At 41.8% G+C, this 15,972-nt stretch overlaps 1 protein-coding gene and 1 non-coding gene across 5 annotated transcripts in view; one reads left to right on the forward strand and one right to left on the reverse strand.

Moving 5' to 3' along the window:
- Positions 1 to 15,972, forward strand: part of FARS2 (phenylalanyl-tRNA synthetase 2, mitochondrial) — a 230,918-nt gene that overhangs the window by 100,676 nt on the left and 114,270 nt on the right. The window lies entirely within an intron of this gene.
- TRNAP-AGG (transfer RNA proline (anticodon AGG)) lies at positions 13,325 to 13,396 on the reverse strand. The gene has a single exon. It is a non-coding gene; the product is annotated as a tRNA-Pro (tRNA).

Raw genomic sequence — 15,972 nt, forward strand, 5'->3', positions numbered from 1 at the left:
TGAGCTGTAGCTGTGCAATCTGAAATGATTCCTGACCTCAGCAGTTTGTTTCCTTCTCTTGCTAGGGATTTTCTTCCCTTTGAGTCCCTATGCAGAGCTGGTCCCTAGCCTGGCTGGTATACATGGGCCATCCTTGTGGAGCTGTGTTCATAGTCTGTGCTTGAGGGACGTGGAGGGGAAGTCAGTGATGGGTCACTGATGGACCGTAACCTGAAAATCTCCATGTCTACCTTGACCACAGCCACAGAATAGAAAGATTACACAAGCCAGAGGCATCTTTGTAAAGGCTTTGGGCACAGAATGGGGAGAAGACAGTGGGAATGGCTTCTATGATTCTGATGAAGGGCTACTGCTGAGCTGCTCTGCTTCCTGAGGCTGAAGGTTTGCACGCATGAAGTTTTTGATAACCGATCTCACAACTAACTATAATTGAATGATCTTGATTTTTTACATGTTCTTTTTGCAGTTATTGCATTATTGTCCTGACTTTTTTTCTATAGACTAACACACACACACTAGTATGAAATGACAGGCTTGCCCGTAGCCAGTTTCTGGAGTTACCTGTTTGTCCTCTGTACACATCTCTACATAGAATCATAGAATGGCCTGGGTTGAAAAGTACCACAATGATGATCTAGGTTCAACCCCTCTGCTATGTGCAGGGCAACCAACCAGCAGACCAGGCTGCCCAGAGCCACATCCAGCCTGGCCTTGAATGCCTCCAGGGATGGGGCATCCACAGCCTCCTTGGGCAACCTGTTCCAGTGCGTGTACATGCTCTGCTTTTACATCATAAAATGTCTCAGAATCTTTACAATATTGTATGAACCTACCGTTGATGAAGGGGATGTAAAAGTGGATATTTTAATATCAGCATTTGTAGCATTTGCAGTTGAGCTTTCTTTAAAAAAAAAAAAAAAAGCTTCCAGAATTTGCCATGCCTAAATGAACAGATCTTGTTCATCTCTGCTACCATTCTCCACTCTTCAGAATTGCCCTGTGACTTTGTTCCTGTGTCCTTGATGGTTCTGTTCTTTTTTTGTTTGTTTGTTTTACTGGCAGTTGTTCCCGACTTTTTGTGCCAAGAAGTTGAGAAGAATGATCTTCTGCGGCACTGTAATGCTTGTCAGCTCTTTCCAGTCTTGAGTTTTAATGAACAGTTTAGTTCCTTGTCTCTGTGTTTCTCCCTCTGCTGTTTTTCTGCTGCTCTAGAGCTTTCCCTCTGTGAGCAAGGGAGCGCCTGACAGAAAGACAGCATTTCTGTCCTGCCTAAATAAATACCTTTGCACTGAACCAGCCCCCTCTTTCTCATTCCTTCTCTTTCTTCCTAAAAAAGCTAGAAAAAAAAGGTCACATCCCTATCACAGAATCACAGAATCACAGAATCACCCGGGTTGGAAGGGACCCCAAGGATCATGTAGTTCCAACCCCCCTGCCTAGCAGGGCCACCAACATACATATTCAGATCAGGTTGCCCAGGACCCCGTCCAACCTGGCCTTAAACACGTCCAAGGACGGGGCATCCACAACCTCCCTGGGCAGCCCGTTCCAGGGCCTAACCACTCTCCTAGTAAAGAACTTCCCCCTAACATCTAACCTAAATCTTCCCTCCTTCAACTTAAAACCATTTCCCCTAGTCCTGCTGTTGTCAGCCCTTTTGAAGAGTTTACTCCCCTCCTGGGTGTAGGTTCCCTTCAGGTATTGATAGGCTGCAATGAGGTCACCCCGCAGCCTTCTCTTCTCCAGGCTGAACAAGCCCAACTCCCTCAGCCTGTCCTCATAGGGGAGGTGCTCCAGCCCCTTGATCATCTTAGTCGCCCTCCTCTGGACCCTTTCCAGAATCTCTATGTCTTTCTTGTACTGAGGGCTCCACACCTGGACCCTAGACCATCCCTAGACCCCTAGACCATCCCTAGACCATCCCTAGACCCCTTCATACTTGTTTGTGTATCTGTATTACAGCAGCAGTGTTTAGCACTTGCATAATCTCACTCCTCTGCATAATCGCTGTAATCGTTTATGCATCTGTTTTATAACGGGAAGGTCATATTCTGAGATGGAGCAGTTCTGATTCTCCTCTGAGCTTGGCTACCGCTCAGCATCACTCCGCAGTCCAGATTGTGAGCTGTATCTTACGTGCTGAAACGCAAGCCGGAATCCAGCAGATGTGAGAACTACTTTGTGTTCGTTTGATTTCTGAGGAGCTGCTCAGCTTTAGGAAGGGGCAGCACAGCTGGATCCTAGCTCCTCCCGTCTCTAAACACTTTAGGGAAAGTGAGCTGGTAGATGTTACACTTCCGCAGGAGGAAGCAAGCTGAGACCCAGTGACAAAATTACTTTCTTGAGCCCAAAAATCACAGGGTGACTCGAGAGCCTGGGAGCTCCTGACTGTCCTCTGCTCATCTATCCAGGCTCCGCTGCACTGCAGATACACCTGCAATGCTGAAAGGCCTTCTTTCCTAATCTGAAGATTAACAAACTTCTGGTAGAGGGAGCATTTCCTGCCAGGTTTCTATACTAAGTAGTCGTTTAGATGCTGGCTGTAGCAAGCAGGGATCCTACAGAGATGGTGTGAGCAGTGTCTGTGTTAAAGAGGTCAAAGAGCTGCATCATCTGCAGTCGGGGCAGCACTGAGCCTGATGTGCAGCACCACAGCGGCACAAGGGGCCATGCTGAGATCTTGGGGTGGAGCTTTTTTCCTCCTTCATCCCTCTTTTCCTTCTCTCAGTCCTGACCTAGTTTATTGGTGTTAATTTTATTAGTGCATCTGCTTCGCTTTTGTGATTATTAAATGCTTTTGGGGTTTCATAATTTGATTATTTCAGTGCCTTTCTCAGTATAATTGAAGCTCGAATTAACGTAGCCCGAAAACATACTTTATTCTAACTTGATAAATCTTGCACAGCTAACCAATTTATGTCAATACTTTTCTTTTTCTTTTTCTTTTTTTTTTTTTTTTTGCAACCTTGCTCTTATGTAATTTGGTTAGCAGTGAAATCTTTTCATTTTTTATCCAGTGACTAAAGCTGGCATCTCTGTCTACAAGATCTGTTTTATATTTTAATGTTTTAAACATTTAATGTTTAGGGCTTAGTATGACATATCTTATCTTTTGGATAGGAGGGTGACAATCCAATTGGGCATCCACTGATTGTCTCGCTCTGTTAATTTGCATCACTGCCTGCTGCTGTGCCAGTTTCTCTTACGGTCCCTTTTCATGTCTGTGCTTTCGTATTGTTGCTGATTAGGCTTGTCTCAGGTGCTGTGTTACTTTCCTCATTCCCTTTCTGTGCCATCTCGTTCACTTCCTGCTGCATTTTTTTCCTTTACCATTCATTGCTGCTATGAAATAGAATTGCTTTCCTGTGGTATGGAAGGTTTCCTGTGCCAAAAAGGAGAAGCAAGGGCTGGGAATCTTGTCAGAAGTCGCTTCAGGTCCTCTTGGGCTAAAAGACCTAAAGTTTTTGCTGGTTCACTGTGAGGCAACTCAGAAGTTCTTTGTCTCCAGAGTGACGACTTGCTAAAATGTAGTCCTAGAAATGTGATGGCATACTTTTCTTCAGCCTGTTCTTTTTGTTCCTACATCTATAGTAATGGTTTTATGGCAGTTGTACCAATCTTGTCACAGGTACATAGCGTGCATCTTCATGGGACTGTTTGAGTCACATGTATTGCTGAAAGGAAGGATTTAAACTGCAGCTCAGCTGAAGTCCAGCATGGGTGGACAGTGATAGGACAAGGTGGAATGGTTTTAAACTAAGACAGGGGAGGTTTAGGTTAGATATTAGGGGGAAGTTTTTCACACACAGGGTGGTGAAGCACTGGAACAGGTTGCCCAAGGAGGTTGTGGATGCCCCATCCCTGGAGGCATTGAAGGCCAGGCTGGATGTGGCTCTGGGCAGCCTGGTCTGCTGGTTGGCAGCCCTGCCCACGACAGGAGGGTTGAAACTAGGTGATCTTTGAGATCCTTTTCAACCCAGGCCATTCTATTACTCTGTTCTATGCTTTTGATATCCTTGATGATAGCTTGCAGAATTTTATAGAGTTCTAAGTTGGCAGACTAGTGTAGGTGACTGCAGAATGTACTGTAGACCGGCTTTCACCTGGAAACTGGGGAAACCTGACATCTGATTGGACAAGGAGTGGAATAGACAGTAAGAGTGAAGGCTTATTGTGCATGCTGTAGTGCTCCAGAGAGTTTCCATTACTACTTTTGATGCAGTGCAATGTACTAGCATGGGGTACAAAGCTATAGCATCCCGTCTTGTGCACTGTGGGATTTGTCTTTTTCATTTTCTGTGTAATCAAAAGGTACAGAATTGATTGCATTTGTTCTCTTTTCTCAGTGTGAACTCAAGAACTAGAGGAGTAACAGTGTGTTATGGTGCAAAAAGGACTTGAAACCTTGTTTGTTTGTTTATTTGTTTATTGAAATTAAAAGTGGAATTGGAAATAGCGACACTTTTACTATTTGTTGTACTGATGCTTCTCCATTTTCTGATCAATATCAGGTTAGAAGAAATAAGCAGCTAGGGGATGTCCATGGCTCAGGGGATCGGTAAGTGGCTTTAGAGCCTTTCACCTTCAGGTTGCCAGTCTGTCACCAGTCACCTATGAGCAATTGGCAGTAATCAAAACCTTTGGTGTTTTCTTCAGAGTAACCAAAACCAAGTTAAGGCCTTTCTTGTAGAAGCTTTCCCTCGAGAATAGAGTGAAGGTGATTAAGAATGATGGGGGAAGCTGGATGAGTTCTTCTGTGATCCCCAGGCTCTCTGGATGTGCAGGTGGTCTTGGTCAAGAGAGTTGGTCAGCCAAGTGCCTTTGATTAGTAGCACTGGTCCATTTAATAAATGTCCAGAAATGGTCTTTGGTTCAGAGCAATTAGAAAATGTTCCATATCAGGCTCCTCCAAGCAGGTAACTCTTTCATTGTGTCCTTACTTTTTAACGTGCTCAAAAACTTCAAGGAAAGAAGATTGTAAATACTCTAATTCAAAAGTGCATCATGCGCAGCTGGGTAGAGTATACAGAATTTTAATGAACAGACATTTTAAAGATGTCTGGATTGATATTTTTCACTTTAAGATATGGTTTCTGAAATGTAAGTTTGGATGTGCCCATGTTTATTCTCTCCTGAAGCTCTTTCCAAAATGCTTGTGAAATGGAATGGTTGTGCTTAAAGGACAAGAAAAAATATGTTTTATTCAGTTTAAAGAAGTGTTTGGCGCACAACATTTCCGGCATTCGCTGCTTCGTATCTGTACTTAGTTGTACCTACTATGCCAGAAAAGGAAAATGTTATTTTTGATCACATGAAAAAAGGAAGCAATTCACAGAGCGTTTTCTACAGAGAGTTCTTGGTTTTCTTATGTGGCAGGGATTCTTTAGTTGAAGACGATGCCAGGTTTCCTGCAGTGAATGGGAGCCTTCTGTCCACGTTAGCAAATAGATAGTGGTGGTGCTTCACAAAGATTACACGTGGTCTCACATTTTCAATAACATTTTTAAGACAATAAGAGCAAATTGCGCAAGACAACTGGAGACAGGATCAAACTGTGCTACATAGATCAGGATTTTAAAGGTGGGAAGGTCTTCTCACCTTGAAAGGATTGAGCTTTCCAGTTCCAGTGGAGACTACCAGACTGGTTCTTTTATACAAGTTGAACGTCGCAGACGGTAAGCTGCTGCATTGCTATTTGGTACTTGTACTTTCATCCAGTGTGAAAGAAGGGCAGGAAAGGCCAGCCTGGAATTTAGATTTGTAAAGATCAGGAGCTGTGCCTGTTATGCTGGCCAAGCAGATTTTAAGACTTTACTGTTTGGAATTTTCCTCTGCAGTGAAAAGAGGAGGGAAAATCTGTCCTAATGATGCCCCTGAAATATAGAATTAAAGTAGCTGCATGATGAGGACAAGGAACTGTGGATTTTTCTTCATAATATTAATAGTAATGCCATATTGAAGTGTAATTTCATTTCTGCCATTTAAAAGCCTATTAAGCTGCTATCACTGTAAATAGGTTATTAACATTGACAATGAATGTCACTGGTATCATTGAAAATTCTTTTATTTCCCTTAGTATCTCTTAAATGCTCAGCATAATGTCCTGATCCTAAGTTTTCGATCAAAGGAACCATATCATATACTTTCAGAAAACAAGTAAAACTTCATGTTCTTCTTTTTGCGATTATTTCCCAAGAATAGCGAATTAATAAACATGTTACTGCAGTATACAGAGATCTGTCCACCAAGTGATTTATTTCACTTTGCTACGTTTGGAATAAAATTAGTTTTCCTTATGGACAGTTAAACTACTATCAAAATGGCAATGGAAATTCTTGTCCTTAATTAAGCCGATAGTCATGTAAATAAAGGCATGAGAGAAAATCTTGAATGTACCTATTTGATTTCTGTGCATGCATATCAGCAGTAATTCTACTGAAGTTTATGGAGTTTAGCCATCAATGAGAGCAGCTCCAAAATAACAGGCTGAAAGGAAAAAACTGTTTTGACTTTTTGGTTTCTCGTGTTTTTAAGATATTTTAGAATCATTTCTACCTTCCTATGCAGGGAAAAATCAGTGCAAAGGTATAGAAATAAGCAAAGTTGTGTTTGTATAATCTTTCCAGATCTTAAAATGCTCTGAATACAGGGGTGTTTAATTTGATTGCTCATTGTGGCTATGTTCTAGCAGTGTTGTAGCTGTTTGACAGGGCACATCAACGGTGTGACAACTGCAGAAAGACAGAACACAGCAGAAGGTAATGCTGCAGAAGTGAAATTTGATTTATGCTTTCCTGACCTTTTTTGTAATGCACCATCTTTTAAAGGACACAAAGAGCTCTCATCTATTGAAGATGGGTATCTTCAATATCCTGTGTCCCTTTTCAGCTTGCTGGATCATTTTTAACATATATAGTGAGAATCAAAAGCCTTACCCACAAAATTGCACAAAATCTTAGTACTGTTGTGGGTAAAGAATCAGAAGGTCAAGGATCTTGTGTTCACTTGGTAAGTGACTATGTCCAGGTCATTTAGGGTGAGTTCTTGTGAGGTGTTTGAGTGTTGTGACACTCTGTGCCTAATGGACTTGGTCTCCTGGAGCTGTGGAAGTCAGTTCAGTTATGTAAAGGGAGGTTTACAGTTTAGTTCCTAGGTGTTCTTTAGTAGTTTGAGAATGATGATTCTTTTTAGACTGTCCAACAGCACACAGGCACATAGAATGGGCCTGACTGTGGAGTATGTTATACTTCTTTATAACTCGATCATCTGAAGACTGGGATTAAGAATGCTTCTTTCCCCTTGTGTATGTAAGCTGTAACCTCCTTGGAGCACTAGTGTTTGCTTATGGAGGGCTCAGGAAGTCAGAGCTGCAGTCCCAGGTAGGACATCTGTTTGAACTGGGCTGTCACAGTAGTAAAGACTATAAGAACTGCCTGTGATATCTGGATTTTCTTCAACTGCTTCCATTGAGACATATGTGTAATTTACTTTGTATGGTCTGGTGGAACAGATGGGAGGCTAATGTCTGGGCTCATATGAGAGCCATTTTGCGTTTTCTTGAGAGCTACCACAAGTAACTGAGTTGCATTGTTACCTATGTGTGCTTAAGGTCCTATGTCTTGGGATAATATCTCAGTGACAGGCCTTTGCGATTAGCTGCTATTTCAGCCACTGCATTGAAGTGATGTCTGTGACATGATCTGACTTAGCTTTGCTCTTTGTTCCCCTTTCCATTAGCCAAGCATGCAGTTTAGCCATCTATAATGTCTTCAAAAACTCAGCTCTGCACAGAATGCTCTGTGGCACTGCTGGCTCTGTATTTGAAAACCTAAAAAGCTGTGAATTTGATGATAAATTTCACTTCTACCTTTTTTCAACCTATGTCAAATATTCCTGAATTTGCTCACTCCTGCAACATGATACTGATGATAGAGAAGGCAAATAATTCTTAGTTTTCTTTTGAATTTTTAGCATTTGCAGGAAACTTGCCAAGTGAAGCTTAGTGCCTGGCTGCAGCCCAGCTCACGTTGGAAGGAATGTTAGTTCTGGTCAAAAACATCATAGCCAATGCCCAGCATTTTAAAAATACAGATTGTGGGTTTGGCTTTCTTTGGTTCTACTTCTAAGCTATATTTTTACACAGCCACAAGAGTAAAACATGACTTTTTAAACTTGTGAAATCTTTACACTCATGTCAGAATTTGGGCGAAAAACAAATAAGTCTGCGAAATATGGAAAGGTGAGCCAGCAACACAGAAAGCCATTTTGTTTTTCTTCTTGATAAAAGATTTGAAACAGCTTAGTCCTTGTGCTGCTGAAGTGGTTCTGGATTTGGGAAACATTTCCCAGATCCTTTGCTTCTAAGCAAAGTGAGTTCCCTGGGAAAGTAAGAGGCAAAAGAACAAAGCCCTGCCCATATACGTGCAGCTGCATGTGTGTTCTGCAAGCTGTGTTCTATGATGAGTCCTGCACTTGAAATTATCATTTGGGGCTATGACTGTATCAAAGAGGACGAGGACTGTGTTGCCAAGAGGACCAAGCAGGCCCTTTATGGCTTTGTGATTAAAAGGAGAAGGCACCAGCTCTAGGTAGACAGTTGGAGCAATTAAGTTGTGATGAATTTCTTGCTCACTGGGTGCTTTCTCATTTGGAATGACTGGTGTCTTCTTGGATTATTTCACTTTTTTATTCTTCCCATTCTTTCTCCCTCTCCACAGAAACAAAGGAACTGAGATTTCCTGGGTCGAATCTGCCTGTTTTGGGGTTTTCTTTTTTCCTTTATTGAAGAGAACCAAAACAACAAAGTATAAAAAGGGATCATCTTACCTCTCTAGTGACATAGGTTTATTTAGCTGCTGAGCAGAGGAGATTGAAAGTGTCTTCTTTATTTCTCAAAGACAGGATGCAGAGGAGCTACTGTTTGAGTCTTGCTGTGCTAGATTAGATTATGTCCAGGTAATAAGTGACTGACACTGCGCTCTTCACTGATGTTTGTAATTCTTCCGAGCAGTCCTGGTCTTTCTGCATTCCGGAACTCCAGAGTGTAATAACAATATAAAGTTGTATGTGCAATTTTCACTTTTCCAGATGGTGTACTTGTAAAGGGTTGCCTCAAGCAAAAGAAGTTATCTTTCAACTGGCAGAGGAGTACTCTAATACCCACATACGCTATTATGTTTTGTAACTAAGTTCATTAAATGTGGAAAGGGAAAACTTTGAGTTCTAATGATCATACTTAATTTTTAAAAAGCTTGTATTAATAGAACAAATAGAATATGCATGTTTATATGTATGCCTTCTGTCAAGAAAACCACCAAAAGACTGAAAATGAACTGTTGTTCCCCAACATTTTTCTGAAGGTAAATCATGGAATGATACAACACCGTTTTTCCAGCCACTCTCTGGTTAACTTGTTGAAGAATGGAAAATGAGAAGAATGCTGGAAGAATTAGCACTTCTGGGTCTCCTTTCATTCATCAAAGAGATGTGTTTTCAAGCTTAGTATAGTCTCGCATGTGCTGCTATCAGCAAAATCATTACATTAAGAGTTTCCCAAAGTTAGTAGAGAATTAATGGAGACTTGCTCTAAAACTCCAAAGACAATCATAAAGATGTCAAAGATCTCCTTTGATCTTCTGTTTGTTTTCCATAATTCCTGTGATAAAGGCACAGATTCTTCACAATAACAGAACAAGACATGGTTTTGTGAAGCAACGTTCTGCCAGTAAGAATTCTTGCCAGAATAAACCCTTGACTTTAACGAGTACAACATAAATGTTGCTCTGACACCAAAGAATGAAGTTGGGTTTCTAGGTAGAATTGAACTTGTGTTCATATTTCACCTGTTTGAATTTCCTCTTTCTATTCCATTGTTTTTATGTTTACTTAGAGACCATAGAGTTTTCTCCTTACTTATTCTGTAGGATTTTGATCTGAGTTGAAGAAACAATTTGTCACAGTGTGCTCGTATGCTTAGGGGATGCCTCTTTGATCCAGTCCAAGTTACGGTGGTTTTGAGAACTGGTAAGCATACTTTAAGCCAAATTGCTGAAGGCATTTTGGGATGTAAGTATGTGATGCCACTTTTGTGGGAAAAGAAAGCTCCGCTAGCATGTGGTAATCGGGGACCTCTTTCTCAAGATTCACACTGGAAGAAGACAGCTTCTGTTTTTGAATATTTCATGCTTGTCACAGGTGGTGTCAAATTTTATCTGTCTTCTTTGTATGCTATCTTGCATTTTCTGTGTTGACTGTATATGCATATTATGAAGAAAGAAGTTACATTCCAGGTTTTGAGTTTCAAAAATATGTGAAAAATTGGACTGAAGAACCATCACAAATATGTCTGGGGCCATATTTTGATTCTGTATCATTGCTGGCTCAGTCTTCTTGCATAGTGAGCGCTCTGCCAAATCCCAGCTGATGAAATTAAATATTGCACGCCAAAAAACAGGAATATTACAGGTTATATTTATTTAGGAAGGAATAAATATGGCCATCCAGCTCCATGTGAAGAAATTTTTTTTCTTAGGGAAACACAACAGTTTGCTTTGTCTGAACTGCACTTAAAGTCTTGGTGAGAAATAATAAGATAGTTCCAGGAGGGATAGGAAAAAGTATCTTAGAACACCTGTTTGTTTTCCATAGAGTGATGCATAACATGCAAACTGTGAGCCAGCAGTAATCTCACAGCACCTTGGGTTGTATTAGTAGTGTGGTCAGCAGGCTGAGGGAGGTGATCCTTCTCCCCTGCTCAGCTCTGACAAGATGCATCCGGAGGGCTGCGTATGCTTATGCTTATGCTTAATTACAGAACAGTTTTCCTCTTGATTCTGCTTTGAATGCTTTTCTTTGGGCAGTTCGTTTCACACGTCATTGATGGATCTGCTGTACTAATTCTCAGTCATTGCCCAAAGTTTACAGATCTGGTTTGTTGTTGTTGTCGTTGTTTGGTGTTTTGTTGTTGTTGTTGTTGTTTAGTATTATTTCCCCTTACTTTTATTCCCTGTTACATAATTCTTGTTCAGACTAGGTTTAGTATTTATTTTCCAGTAATGAAACACTACATGAAGTGGTACTTGGCGTTTTAGTATCCTTTTAAGTTCAAAAATAAAATGGCATGAGGAAAACCATCCTATAACAGCCAGCTATTGGCTCTGCTCTTTGTGATGAAACACAGTTTCGTGGATTAAGGCCATGAGGCTAAATGATGTATATTTAAAGAATGCATCCTCTTGTATTTTTTCCTACTAAAAGAAGGCTTTGAATTCTCAACAAAAGATTTTATTTTTCAGGTTACTCTCTGTCACAGTCTCTGTTCTGCACTGCTTGAAGTTTCAGATTATCTGAAGAGCTGGTCATCTTTGAAATCTGACCTGAATAACCTTTTTCTGTAGAATCCACTAGCACTAACCAGTCAGAACAAAGAGGTGGTGCAAGATTTTGACACAGCCAATGTACAGAATTAGTATGACAGTTTTATATGATGCTGGAATAGTAAAATCATTTTTGAATCCATCTGAAATAGCATTTGTCACTTTTTCAAGCAAATATTTGTTAAAAAGCTTGTAATAAATGGGGTGCATTGTAGTCCCAGGAGGAAATGGAAAATACCCTGAGGCTTTCAGAAGGATTTCATTCACCTTCTTAGCAATTATTTATATTGAAAGCTTGTGGTGTATGTTCTCATTAAGCATGCAAGCATGTTCATATCATCTGCCTAAGATGCTCAAATTGTTGCATGACTTGCTTGTATGAGTGACCACTGGTTCTGTATACTTTTCACCCATTGCATTTGTTGTCACGTTTATTACATGGTAAATGCTTCAAAAGCAGCATAACTGTAATTAATGAGTTAATAAAAAAACCAAATGTACTGGACTTTATACTTGGCAGGTAGGGCATGCTAGTTCTAAGCTCTGCGCTCATCCACTGCCAAGAACAGAACGTAGAAGCTTTCTGTTACACTATTAAGAGCATATTTAATTAAGACAAAATGCATAATTATGCTTTTCAGTGTAACATAGTTCCTTTGCAGATGAATCAGAATTTAATGTGATGGTCTCTGGTCTCCTTAGGTCTTTGCTGAATATTCCATTCTCCTCCTGTGTTACTTATTCATGCTCTTTCAGAAGCTTAATTGCATGCAGTGACATATTCACTGACGATGCAAGCACATTGTCCCACAATCAAAAGTTCTGCTCACGGATATTCCATATTAAATATTAAAAGGCAAACGTGATGGTTACTTACCTTAGTTGCTTTTTCTCTCCAGAAGTATATTCTTTATCAGAACAAGACACTGTCTGAAACTTCAGTGTATTTCTTGTTGGCTGGAGAAAAAGAGACCTTAGAATGTGTGATCCTTGGGATCCACAAAAGACTGCAAACGCAGTTATTTCTTGCCAGATACCTGCACCTTGCTCTGTGGCCAGAGACTCTCAGAGACAACAAGGCTATCGTGTGACAGAAGAAGTGTGTGTGTGAGCTGATGCTTATGAAACTGTAGCCCTTTGTTCTCCTTTCCCATGACATCTGGTCGAAAGAGTGGGATCAAGGCAGACTCTGATTACCTTGTTTTACAGAACTGCAGAATTGTAGGGGTTGGAAGGGACCTCAGGAGATCATTGAGTCCAACCCACTGCTAAAGCAGGCTCACTAGAGTAGGGAGCACAGGTGGGTCTTGAACATCTGCATAGAAGGACACTCCAGAACCTCTCTGGGCATCCTCTTCCAGGGCTCTGTCACTCTCACAGGAAATAAATTCTTCCTCCTGTCCAGAATGAACGTCCTGCATTCCAGTTTGTGTCCACTGACCCTTGTTCTACTGCTGCATGGCACTGAGCACTGAAAAGAGACTGCATCCATCAGCTGAATGCCTGCATTTTTAGGTACTTGTAAACAGCCATGACATCCCCACTTAGCCTGCTCCAGGCTGAAGAGTCCCGGATCCGTCTCAGCTTTCCCTCATGAAGCTCCAATCCCCTCATCATCCTCACAGCTCTCCAGCTGGACTCTGCTGAAATTCCCTCTTCTCCCTGAACTGGGAAATCCAGAACCCCAGATGTGGCCTGACAAGGGCAGCGGTGACCGCCCTCTCTTTTTAATGCACCGCAGGACATCCTCTGTCTGCTTGGCCCAGGAGCACCCTGATGGCTCATGGCCAGCCTGTCCTTCAGCCAGGGCACCCAGGTCCTTCTCTGCGGAGCTCTTCCCAGCAGGTCCGCCTCTCACCTGTACCCACGCGCTCTTCTCCCTCCCACACCTGCACAGCCCTGCACTTGCACTTGTGCCACCTCATCCCCTGCCTTTCTGACCAAAACAAGGGCTCGTCCGGGATTTGAACCCGGGACCTCTCGCACCCTAAGCGAGAATCATACCCCTAGACCAACGAGCCAACTTCTGAAAACACCCCCATGGAGTCACTCACTCCAACTCCTCACTCCACGCTGCACCGCCCAAAACTCTCCTTACACCTCTCACAATGCTGCCTGCGCACTTCTGCAACTGTGCACCTTCACGCTCTGCCCTGCACAACGCTCCTGGAAGGACACCACGGCCTCACACACTGCGTCACCCTTCATCATACCACCAACATTGATACTTAGCTATGCCACCCAATTTCCTAACACACCTCTCTCCATCGCAGCGACTCTCTGCAGCCACACATGGGCCACCTTTCCTAACTTCAGTCTCTAAGGCAGCTTTATACGCTTCATACGCACTAAATGAAAACACAAGCAATCAAACATATCTCAGATATGGCCAGACGTCCATCTGGCACGTTACTCTCACTATGTCACGTTACTCTCACAACAGCTTTAAAATCCTATCAAAATCAACCCGAGCAGGTCCAGAGGGCCACGGAGATCATCAGAGGGCTGCAACACCTCCCCTGCAAGGACAGGCTGAGAGAGCTGGGGCTCTGCAACCTGCAGAAGAGAAGGCTCTAGGAGCACCTAATAGTGGCATCCCAGTACCTGAAGGGGCCTACAGGAAAAATGGCAAGGGACTTTTTATAAGGGCGTGCAGCCCTTATAAAGCAATTTGAACAAGAGGTGTTTGTATTTTTTGTAATCTCTTGTAATACATTTTGAAAAGCATAGTGCTGAGCTATATGCACACTTGTGGGGATAATATATGTTGGAGTGGTGAAGAAAGATCTGTGCATATTTGAAAATCATAGCAGCCTCGATAGCCGCCATGCTGCATCATCATACAGAATGAAGCTGACGATTCATCCCTAATTTTGTTGTTGTACCTGATATACAAAGAGCAAAAGGATCACTCAAAATGAGAAGTGTTGATGTATTGCTCTCATGATTCTAACTCATGCTGCTGCCACTCAGCTCCTCTCTCCAATCTCTCCAGAGATTGTTTTCATCTGAGATGGATCCTGAGGGAGAAAGGGCAGGAGTCAGCAGGCAGCCAGGTGGTGATGAGGCGGAAAGATGTCCAGAGCACGGAAATGATGTCTGTAGGAATATTTTTCTTTGTGAGAGGTAGATGCAGTGGTGGGAAAAGAGAGCTTTTTAGCTGTATGTGGCTAAGGTAGAACATATGACCTTGTTAAGGAGCTGCAGACTGAGAACTTCTGTGGTATCCACAGCCACAGCAGATATTGGGCGCTTTTGATGTTGGTGCTGTGTGCTGTAGGAGCATGCCTTCCTGAGCACTCATAGAGAAATGCTGGCACTACTCTTGCTTTGTTTGCAGTCACATTTTACACCCCAAAGGCCTGTGGCACCATCCAGTGTGACATTCTGTTAGGCCACCAGGAGGAGAGGGAAGCTGCTTGTTGTTCCTGCCTTGGCACTATACTGCAGGCTGCTCTTCCAGTGTTGTGCTGTCCTGCACTGTTGTCTTCTGTGATATCTCTGCTAAGCTTTACCCTCGAGTGAAAGCCCTGTGTTCTATCCACACACTTAGCTCTTACTTTGAGCTTAGAAGGAGCTTTTTCTTAGTAACCCTGGAAATACTAGCTCAGAAGGTGTGTCTTTGTGGGATATATACATTTCTATATGTAAATATACAGATGCTCCTTGTTCTGTAGATGTAATCACACTTGTAATATTTGGCTCCACTAAGCATAGCAGATATGTTTCTTTTAACAACAGAGCCAGAGTTTAGAAGAACTGTGTTTCTGTGGAGAGGTTTGTTCAGTCCTTGTGCTGATGATCTGCCCTTCTGTTTGCAGTACTGATTCCAGATTCAGCATTGCAGTGTTGGTGACAGAGTGCTCCTACCTATGAAAATGCATTTGTTAGTATGACATGAATTAACAGTAATACTTTACAGATGTGGCACAGAGCATCTTGACTTTCTTACAGGTGCCCTTAAGAATGAAGCGACAACCACCAAGGCACATCTACTTAACTCTGACTGTTTACACCATAAAAAGAAATCGACTCTTCTAATTATATTCAGAACTGTAGAAAGCTGTTGCTGCTTTGGATTATTTGATCTCTCTGGGGAAAATTCCTTCAAACATAACAGCCTACATTTCTGCTTTGTTAATTATAAAGCTGTGAACAAGAAAATGCAAGACAATCTCTACTATTCTTAGTGTAATAGTAACTTACCAGAATATTACTGCCTTTATGAGTCCCAATGGAAGATCTTTCTTTGTGGAAAGAATAAACCTATTAAATAAATGAGAAAATATATTCCAAATGTATTAAGCAAATAATCAACATACATTTATCATGGTCTCTTCTAAATCCATGCACTTAGGGTTTTTTTTTGCAGAGTGGCTTAAGATTTCTTTTTTTATGTACCCCACCCAGAGCAGATGTTTATCCTTTTGAAACATTACCTTGTGCATTTTCTGCAAGGAAGGACAGATTAAAAATAATTCTTTTCTTTTTTGCTGATTGAGAAGATCAGCTGGGAGTCATATAGAATAATACTTTGTTTTTGGCTGCTATTGAGGCCTTTCATAAGGATGAAAATTTTCTTTTGCCTTTTTATTGG

The sequence above is a fragment of the Lagopus muta genome, chromosome 3 (assembly GCF_023343835.1).
Source record: "Lagopus muta isolate bLagMut1 chromosome 3, bLagMut1 primary, whole genome shotgun sequence".
Classification (NCBI taxonomy): Eukaryota; Metazoa; Chordata; class Aves; order Galliformes; family Phasianidae; genus Lagopus; species Lagopus muta.